At 40.8% G+C, this 9,703-nt stretch overlaps 1 non-coding gene across 1 annotated transcript; it reads right to left on the bottom strand.

Annotated features, from left to right (window-relative positions):
- Positions 1-3,632: 3,632 nt before the first annotated feature.
- Positions 3,633-3,777, bottom strand: LOC136401834 (U4 spliceosomal RNA). The gene has a single exon (XR_010750770.1). It is a non-coding gene; the product is annotated as a U4 spliceosomal RNA (small nuclear RNA).
- Between the last annotated feature and the right edge of the window lie 5,926 nt (positions 3,778-9,703).

Genomic DNA, 9,703 nt, shown 5'->3' with positions numbered 1-9,703 from the left:
ATTCTAGTAATTGAAAATCCACTTTAGTATAATTAAGTTTTTTTAAAATGTTGGTCCTATGTGTATTATTTCATATATTTTTATTTGAGTCTGTAAACAAATTTTCATGGTTTGATACACAAAAATGCATTAGATACATTAGTAACCTGAAGATGTAGGAGTAAGAGGACTAATAAAGAAATGTGTGTGCATGTGTTCGTTAGGGAAGGGAAGTAATGCATCAACATAGGTAATTCAACAATGCTCATAGTTATTTGCCAAGTAGAAATCTCATAGATTTCTAACGTGAATGATTTTCTATACATTGCATTTCTGTACAATTTTCCCCAACACTCATGACTCTTGGTTATAGAAACTCACTATGCAGTTATCCCTTTTACTTTAATAAAAAACCTACTATAGTTATTATTTTTTTTTTTTGTATTTTTCTGAAGCTGGAAACGGGGAGGCAGACAGACTCCCGCATGCGCCCGACCGGGATCCACCCGGCATGCCCACCAGGGGGCGATGCTCTGCCCATCCAGGGAGTCGCTCTGCCATGACCAGAGCCACTAGCGCCTGGGGCAGAGGCCACGGAGCCATCCCCAGCACCCGGGCCATCTTTGCTCCAATAGAGCCTCAGCTGCAGGAGGGGAAGAGAGAGACAGAGAGGAAGGAGAGGGGGAGGGGTGGAGAAGCAGGTGGGCGCCTCTCCTGTGTGCCCTGGCCGGGAATCAAACCCGGGACTTCTGCACGCCACTGAGCCAACCGGCCAGGGCCTCCTTTTTTTTAATGGTCATGGAATGTTACTTATATGACCTGCTTAGAGATTTTAAGAAGGGCTTTTTTGGAATGTAGTGTCATAGAGAAATCAACTGGAAAATATAAGTCATTTCACAGAGATCACACTTGTAGGGTCATGTGAGAAACCTCTACAGGATTAGAAATGACAAACCTTTCAGGTTTGTCTAATGTATTTCATTTTTCCATTGGAGAATAACAGCATTATATTATGGTTTTAAAATTATTCTCGGCCCTGGCTTGTTGCCTCAGTGGTAGAATGTCAGCCCAGCATGTGAATGTTCTGGTTTGAGTATAAGTCGGGACAGAAAGGAGAAGTGCCCGTCTGCTTCTCCAGGCTTCTGCCTCTTGTTTCTCTCTCACTTGTCTCCTCCCGCAGCCATGGCTTAATTAGAGCGAGCTGGCCTCAGGTGTTTAGGCTGAATCTCTGGCCTCCACTTCAGGTCTTAAAAAATGGCTGTGCTTGCAAGGGGCCCCCTCGAGCAGAGCATCATCCCCTAGTGGGCTTGTCAGGTGGATCCCAGTTGAGGCACCTGCTGGACTATGTTTCTGCCTCCACTTTTCTCACTAAATTAAAATTTTCTCACTAAATTAAAATTTTCTCACTTTTTCTTAGTGATGTTATCCAAGTCAGTTCTTTATCTCTGCCAATGTGTTTATCTGAATACTAGGTGATGTCCTGTCACTGTTCTTCTGACAATGCATGAAGTGAGCACTCACAGGACAGTGCTGTCACTTTAAAAGGTGCTTTGTAATAAAGTACCCTGAATCCAGTAGCAGTGAGGCTGTAGGACCAGATGGGAGATGACGAACACCCAAGATGCCGAGTTAATGTGAGTGCTGTATGTGGAGAGAGGACACCTGTTTCCATGCTGCACAACTGGCTCAACTTGGGAAAATGAAGTTAGTGTTATCCCTTCCTGGATACCATGGTTGGTTAGAGCGTCGTCCCAAAGCACACAGTTTGCAGGTTTGATGTCTGGTCAGGGGACATGCAGTAACAGATTAATTTACTGACTGTTTCCCTCTCTAAAATGAATAAAAAAATAAAAGTAAAAATTTACATGTTGTCTAGAACAATTAAAGTGCTATCAGAAAACAATATTTATTAGAACATTGTAATATTGTGCCATGTCTTTTCACCGGGGCACAAAATGTATTGGAAATTGTAGAATCTATATCAACACTCATGTTCCATTTTTAAATAAGCATGTCTTGTTTTCTGGAACAAGTGGGATGTGAAAAAAAACACTATCCTTCTGCCCAAGTAGGTGGGATGAGGAGGCAGATGATACAGGTGAGAGATCTAAACGTCATGGCGGAGGCCAGACCTTACAGTGTGGTTGGGAAGCTGCTGCAGTGGAAAGGGCTGTGAGAGGCCCAGGTGTATTCCTGTTGTCATAGAGGGACAGCTGGTCTCTTCAACACGTCCTGTGCTGCATTCTCTCTGGACCGTGATTTTGCTCCAGTGACCTCCATCATCACATTAGCAATGTACCCAAGTTCTCCCCTTGGACTTCGAAGGTCACTATTATCTGGCTCCTCTTCCATTGCTTCGGGGACTTGGGAAACCTGTGCACGTAGGTGACGTGTGTGTGTGCTAAGCTGTTTGTTTGTTTTTTTCATGTAGGAGTTTAGGATGGAAGTGGTAAAGATCTGTAATTGGGTGCAGAAATTTCAAGATACCTGGGAACATATGTCATGTTTACACTTTTTAATTTTATGTAAAAGACAGAGGAACAGTTAGGGACAGACAGGAAGGAAAGATGAGAAGCATCAATTCTTTATTGCTGCCCTTTGCTGTTCATTGATTGCTTTCTCATAAGTCTCTTCACTGGCTTGGTTACAGCAGAGTGAGTGACCCCGTGCTCAAGCCAGCAAACTTAGGTTTCAAGCCACCAACCAGTGTCGTGTATGATTTCATTCATGCTCAAGCCAGCAATCCTGTGCTCAAGCTGGTGATTTCACTTTCAAGCCATGACTGGCGTTTTGAACCTGGGTCTTATGCAGGGTGATGCTCTTTCCACTGCACCACCACCTGGTCAGAGACATGTTTTCAGGTTTGTCATTTCTATTCCTGTGGAGGTTTCTCACATGACCCTACAAGTGTAGACTCAGTGACTTCTTAGCACAAGACACCTCCCCAAAATGCAAAAATCTAAGTCTTCAAAACTTTTTTTAGCTTAGTATGAACTATCATTAAAAATTCTCAATCTAATTCCTGGCCGTTTGGCTAAGTGGTAGGCTTCAGTATGGTATGTTGATGTCATGGGTGTAATTTCAGTCTGGGCATACACTGGAAGTGACCATCTGTTTTTCCACCCATCTCCTCCTCCCTTCTCTTTCTGTTTTTTTCTAGCAGCCATGGCTCAATTTGTTTGAGTGCATTGGCCCCAGATGGGTGTTGCCAGGTGGATCCCATTTGGAGTGCATGCAGGTAGAATGTCTTTCAATCTCCCTATGAGTTGAAAAAGTAGTAAAATATTTCCAGTCTCTATTTCCTAATTGACCACATTAATTTCATGACTCAATGTATCTCATAGTTTTTCAGTAAGTCACTTACATAGGTGACCTTAGAGTATGTCCCAGCAGGTAGGAAAGTGTCCACTATTACCTGTTTTCATCATCACTGTCATTCTGCCTTTCTCTTACATATCTGAGAGCTACTCAGGTCTATGTCTTTTGTGTTTTCAGTTTTTAATTAGGTCTTTGTCATATTTGTGCTTTGAGAATCATAAGTGCTGATTACAATAAGCAGGATTTTTCTTTGGTAAGAATAGGAATACAGCATTATTAGGCACTTCATAATTAGGAAATGACTTTGCTTTTTAATTCAAGTTTACTTCAGGAGAAACTAATGAGGTTTTTCATTTGTTTTCTCAGCATGTACCTTTACATGGTGTACTTAATCTGAAATGCTTAAGAAATGTTTTCAATTAGCAATAATCGTTCCTCGAATAAACCTCATTTGCTATGATACTGCCACTGTGCAAAGCTTAATGTGAAATGTTTAAAGAATAGTCTTTCCATATCTTGTAGCTTTCTAATGGTTTCTTTATTTAGAAATAAAGAGTTTTGCTTTTATTCTGCGAGGAGGATTATAGCCTATATGTTTTGTAGCATTAGCTGAAATATATTAAACTAGAAAAAAGCCATTGGGTTATTTAAGTGTCTTTAAAATTGTACTTTATAGTTATTGTTGAATAATTTGAATACATTGTCTAAGAAATATTTCTTCTGTATAATGTCATGATGCAAAATGTTTGCTGTTTCAGGGTCCACTCGTTTAAAAATTTTGGTTATAAAGAATGATTGTTTATCAGTTGAACTTTTATGTAATCAGCATTCTAGGGATAAATTTTCTATTCTTTTGCATTTTCTTTCATTCAATATTATTTTGAAATATTTATAGTTTCAGCTATGCCATATAGTGGTTAGACCTTCATGTACTTTACAAAGTCTGAATTACTTTTTTGAGTCTGTGTTTGGTTTATTATTCATGTATATTGTTCTTTAGATTACACATATAATTGACATGAAATGGTAGATGTCTTTTTTTGTGTGACTTATTGCACTTAGCACAATACCTTTTATGTGTGGCCATGCTTCTGCAAATGCTATGGTTTTGTACTTTTTACAATCTATGTATTTCTTCATATTTATATTCACATTCTTTGTGTGTGACAGAGACAGAGAAACAGAAGTAGGGACAGATATGAAGAGCCAGGAAGGGAGAGATGAGAAGCATCAATTGTTCATTGCGATATCTTAACTTGTTCATTGATTGCTTCCTCATATGTGCCTTGACCGAAGGGCTACAGCAGACTGAGTAATCCCTTGCTCAAGCCAGCAAGCTGGGACTTAAGCTGGTGAGCCTTGCTCAAACCAGATGAGCCCGCACTTAAGCTGGTGACCTCATGGTTTTGAATCTGGATCCTCCACACCCCAGTACGACGCTCTCAACTGTGCCACCGCCTAGTAAGGCTGGTTACTTTCTTTTATGTGGTTTTATCAGGAGCTCTATCTGAGCCAGTGACCTTGGGCTTCAAACCAGCAACGTTTAAGTTCAAGCCAGCTACCATGAGGTCATGTGTATAATCTCACAGCCTGGTGAGCTCAGGGTCTTGAACCTGGGTCCTCTGTATCCGAGGCCAGTGCTCTATTCACTGTACTGCCATCTAATTAGGCAGGGAGTATTTTAAAATTCTAGGTTGAAGCATGTCAAGTTTGTGCTTTATTTTTTCTGAGGTAGAGGAGGGGCCTGACCTGTAGTGGCAGAGTGGATAAAGTATAAACCTGAAATGCTGATGTCAATTAGCCTTGGGCTTTCTGTGTCAAGGCACATATAAAAAGCAACTAATGAGTTGATGCTTTCTGCTCCAACCCTCATTTTGTTCTCTAATAAAGAAAATTTTTAGGCCTGACCTGTGGTGTTGCAGTGGATAAAGTGTCAACCTGGAAATGCTGAGGTCACCAGTTCAAAACCCTGGGCTTGCCTGGTCAAGGCACATATGGGAGTTGATGCTTCATGCTCCTCCCTCCTTCTCTCTCTCTCTTTCTCTGTCTCTCCTTTCGCTAAAAAAAAATTGGAATGAATGAATAAATAAAAGAAATTAAAAGAGACTTAGCTTTAAAAAAACAAAGAAAATTTTTAGAAAATAAGTGAGAAACCTGACCTATGGAGGCGCAGTGCATATAGCATCGACCTGGAATGCCGAGGTTATTGGAAGAAACCCTGGGCTGGCTTGCTCAGGGTACATACATGAAGCGGTTACTAGAAGTTGATATTTCCTGCTTCTCCCTTCTCTCTTATCTCTAAAAATTAACAATGAAAAAAACATTTTTAAAGTAAATTAAAAATAAATAAGAGGAGCAGAGATAGAGACAGACTCCACCATAAGCTCCAACTGTGATCCACCCAGCAACCCCTGTCTGGGGCTGATGATCTGCCCAGCTGTGGCTTCTCACAACCAAGCTATTTCTAGCGACTGGTCAGGCAACAGGCTGATTCTGAAATGGAGCTGGAAAAACTGATGTGGAGAGCAAATTGGAGCAGGGAAAGAGGGAGTGCAACTCATGCTCCTGAAAACTGATTAATGTGACTGCTGCTTTGGCGTGTGTAAAAGGTGACCTCCCCTCCCTTCCATGGTTGAGACACCAAGGTTCCATCAGAGACAAAGATCCAAGTGGTGGAGGAATCACAAGCTTTGGGGGGGGGGGGTGTCTATGCCACACACTTCACTTCTCCCAAAGGGGTGCTCAGCTCTCTCTCCTGACACGGGGATGTAGGCTTTACTTCTCACACAGTTTCACCTGACGTTATGTTTCTGTGAGCAGGGGGATATTCGTCTACCCAGAAACCAGCTGGTAGATTAGAGAGGTGGGAGAAAGCAAAGTAAAAAAATCTTTGGGATAGGATAAAAAGTATAGACTCAGAATTCTTTTACACAGACACAGATAGGATAAGTGACAGTTAACAATTTATATGATAACAATAAATGGGTTCCTTGGTGTTTGCTTTGGTGGGGTGGTTGTGCCTGGAAGGCGTAGGAAAAGATTACTCTTCCATTACAAAGGTATGTTAGCCAATATATTACTGTAGATGCAAAAGTCAAGAGACAAACTCAATTAAGGTAAGTATGCACCTTTGTTAGCAAATACTGTTCTAGGACAGGACTACTCACCATGAAGTGCTTTTAGTTTTAGTATCAGACCATCCTGTGTGGTTACTTCAGGTCTCTGAGTTTGCAAGGCCACCATGCGGGCCTCTTCTGAGTTTGTCATGTTCACGGTGTGGCCCCTTTTTGTCCACAGTGTCTAGAGTTTTAACTTTCCAGCCATAATGACCTCAGATGCTTTACCCATATCACTTCCAACAGTGATCATACTATTGCGTTTCAAATTTTCATTTTCCAATTTAATATTTTTAAAATCCTATAATATTTTAGTTTTTTGTTCCACTTCACAAACCCCTCACCTTTGGTAGCCCTCAGCTAGTTCTTTATATCTTTGGGTTAGTGGATGTTTTGGGATTTTTGGTTAAGTTTTCTAGCCCTGTTGACCCTTTTTCTGTTAAAGAAAAAAATCACCTTTTCTTTCTGACCTTTGAGTCCCTTGTAGATCTTGTATTCAGTGCATTGTTTCTAGAGTTACAATATTTTTTCCCCTCAGAGTAAAGTTGGGTCTGGGTACAGCGCTCCTTACCAAAATCCTCCACTAGATGGGTTGAATTTTGTGTGACCCTGTGCCAGGCAGATCCCGTAACTCCACCTGAGCAATCCCAGTAATATCTTACTTCTTCCAACCCTCAGGCCCTCGAACATCCTGCCAGTGAGTCACCCCCTCATCACTTATCTGAACATTCTCTTAGCACCATGCCCTCCCATTGTTTTACTGAGTCATGTAACAGTACTTTTGCCCTTCAGCTGAAAATACTACTACCACTGGTGGGGCAATAAAATCTTAATTCTTGCCTTGTTGGAGAAAAATATTTCAATCAAGAGACAAGTAGCCTGACCAGGCGCTGGTGCAGTTGCTAGAGCATCAACCTGGGATGCAGAGGACTCAGGTTGAAACCCCAAAATTGTTGGCGTGATTGCAGGCTCACCAGTTTGCACGTGGAATCATCGACATGTTCCCATGGTCACTGGTTTGACCCCAAAGGTTGCTGGCTTCAATAAGGAGTCACTGGCCAACTGCATCCCCCCGGGTCAAGGAACATGAGAAAGCAATCAATGGGCAACTAAGGTGCCACAAGAAAGAATTGATGCTTTTCATCTTTCTCCCTTCCTGTCTGCCCCAATCTGATCCTCTCCCTGTCTCTCTTGCAAAAAAAAAAAAAAAAAGTCAAAATTAAAATGGTTTTTAATGTATGAAACCTAAAGTAGAATATAAAAAAAAATCAATATGCAATAAGCTACACAACATCACCAAATAAAGAAACAACCTGGATTGTATAATAATAGCTAGTTAAAAGACTAGGAAAAAGGGACACATTACCACAATGGGAAGCTTCACACCGTGTGCATCAACTAGGAAGAGTTCTCTGGAGATTCAAGAACGGTACCTACAATTTGGAAAAATTTGGGCTGGACGTTTTTACACAAGAGTCTTTCATGCATGACTTCTAGGGAAAAAGAAAGGTCACCACATTCTGAAATAATGAACTTAAGCTGGCAATGGAGTAGTCACATCCTCCCTGGCTTCAGGGAAACCTGTCTTCAGACCTTTCTTCCTGGATTCAGGGGAAACTGCAGCAGAAAATCTTATCCCACCCTGAGTAGATGTCAGTCTGTCCTGCAACCATTTTTTGTGACCCTTTTTTTTTTTTCATGTTCAATTGAGTTCTAATTTCCACACATGTATATTTTCCTCCATACTTGGAGGACATTGGTTACCAAAACAGAATAATTTAAAAACATTGATGTACTAGTGTTATTCTCCAATGGAAAAATGGAATATACTAAACAAAATGAAACTTTCTGTGAGCTCTGAAATTACTTGCATTTTACAGGTGATTTCTGAATGCCACTACATTCTGCAGAAACCATTCTTTTTTTCTTCTTTTTCTTATTTATTTATTTATTTATTTATTTATTTAGAGAGGGAGAGAGAGAGAAGGGGGGGGGGAGGAGCAGGAAGCATCAACTCCCATATGTGCCTTGACCAGGCAACCCCAGGGTTTTGAACCGGCGACCTCAGTGTTCCAGGTCGACGCTTTATCCACTGCGCCACCACAGGCCAGGCCAGAAACCATTCTTAAAATCTGAGCAGTTCATATACTCAACATTTAATGACCAGTGAAACAAGGAAGTACTATAGTAGGCTTTATATTAAACAAAATAAGTGAAAAGAATAACTGCATTGTAACTTGCTATAACAAATATTAATTTTTGTGAGACAATGTCAGAGAGAGGGACAGACAGGGAGAGATGAGAAGCATCAATTCTTTACTGCGGCATCCCAGTTCATTGATTGCATTCTCACATGTGACTTGACTGGGGGGCTATAGCAGACCAAGTGACCCCTTGCTCAAGCCAGCGACCTTGGGCTGGTGGGCCTTGCTCAAACCAGATGAGCCCACACTAAACCTGGTGACTTTGGGGTCTCAAACCTGGGTTTTCTGCATCCTAGTCTAACGCTTTATCCACTTCGCCACCTCCAGGTCAGGCAAAGATTTATGAATTTTAAGAAAAAAAGTAAAAAAAATACAAAAAGTCATTCACATTAAAATTCTGAAAGATGCCTATGTGGCTAGTAACTTATCAGCTTTTAAAAATTATATATTAATGCATAAGTTCCCTATTCTAGTGAAGATGTGCACAATTTTTATTTCTGTCCTTTTATTTCTACATTATGTCTTCACATTACTAATGAACATTGTGTTTTTGTGTATCCAACCATGTAAATTTGTTTAAGTGGGCTTGATAAGGAAACTGACATGTGAAATAATATATATAAGGCCAGAAGTTAAAAGAGCTTCCTAATAATAGACTAGAGTTTTTTCAATTAGTGAAACTCGTGAAGCAGAGCCCAGTAATATTGGAGGGTGAGCAGCAGCTACACAGGAGATCACAAAGGAGACAGAAACAGACGTTTTAACTCACATGTCTGGAGGGAAAAGCCAGCATTACTGTAGTTCCTAACGGAGGCCATGACAGAATGCCAAAAGAGCGTAGCAGGACCCAGAGCCTTTAATTGGATCCATCTGCAGACTCCTCGTGATTTTCAGACTAAATTTAGATTGTTAAAAATAAGCCAAAAGAGTGAGGGTTTGGTAAGTTATGCAGATAACTTATCTAAGGGTGATACATGGTGAAAGCCCTGAGGGGAGAAATTCTGTTTCTCACAGGGTGTTGAGTAAGGTTACCATACTGTGTAAAGCTTTCCCATGTTCTTTATGTCTCCTCTTCTATCCAGTATA

Source organism: Saccopteryx leptura, chromosome 3 (assembly GCF_036850995.1).
Source record: "Saccopteryx leptura isolate mSacLep1 chromosome 3, mSacLep1_pri_phased_curated, whole genome shotgun sequence".
Taxonomy (NCBI): Eukaryota; Metazoa; Chordata; class Mammalia; order Chiroptera; family Emballonuridae; genus Saccopteryx; species Saccopteryx leptura.
Note: the sequence above shows the minus strand (reverse complement) of the source record. Positions and strands in the feature narration are given on the sequence as shown.